Source organism: Nanorana parkeri, unplaced genomic scaffold, assembly GCF_000935625.1.
Source record: "Nanorana parkeri isolate BGI_ZX_2015 unplaced genomic scaffold, ASM93562v1 scaffold97, whole genome shotgun sequence".
In the NCBI taxonomy this organism is placed as follows: domain Eukaryota; kingdom Metazoa; phylum Chordata; class Amphibia; order Anura; family Dicroglossidae; genus Nanorana; species Nanorana parkeri.
The window spans coordinates 732,915-733,447 of record NW_017306365.1 but is presented as its reverse complement, the minus strand read 5'-3'; the positions used below and the strand labels follow the sequence as shown (position 1 = coordinate 733,447).

Below are 533 nucleotides of genomic sequence, written 5' to 3'. Positions count from 1 at the left end.
GGACAAAAGACATAGCTCAATATAACTAATTATTTTTGTTGTCAGAGACATAGTCACTGTCTTACAAAAACATGATAAAATAAAAGAATTGGGCACATTTATCAATTCTTTTCATTGCAAAACATGAGCAACACGGGCAGTGAGAAAGATTTTTAACAAGATTGCATAGCATCAGTCATTAATTCCTTCCTCAGCTGCTCTATAGAAGCCCCGAGAAAAAATAAAACCTGACCGTGACCACTTCTTAATTACGTGACTTATGCGAGTGCAAATCAGTCACATCTTCAGTAATAAATCTGTCTTAAAACCTTTCAAACTGTCCTACTTGGCTGCCCAGGAATATAGACGTGCAGGTTTGTAAACCTGTCTCAGAGACATTTGTGAAGGAGAGGCAGCCTAATTATGTCACTAACTTGCTTGATAGATGTTCCCTAATGTACTCTGATAGCCAGTAGGTAAATACACATAATTATAATACTCATTATAGGAATTCATTATTACACAATATATTTATATAAATTATTATTATTATT

The 533-nt window shown here is 34.0% G+C and overlaps 1 protein-coding gene across 1 annotated transcript in view; it reads right to left on the bottom strand.

Moving 5' to 3' along the window:
• MYO9A (myosin IXA) overlaps nucleotides 1-533 on the bottom strand; it is a 115,024-nt gene that overhangs the window by 11,560 nt on the left and 102,931 nt on the right. The window lies entirely within an intron of this gene.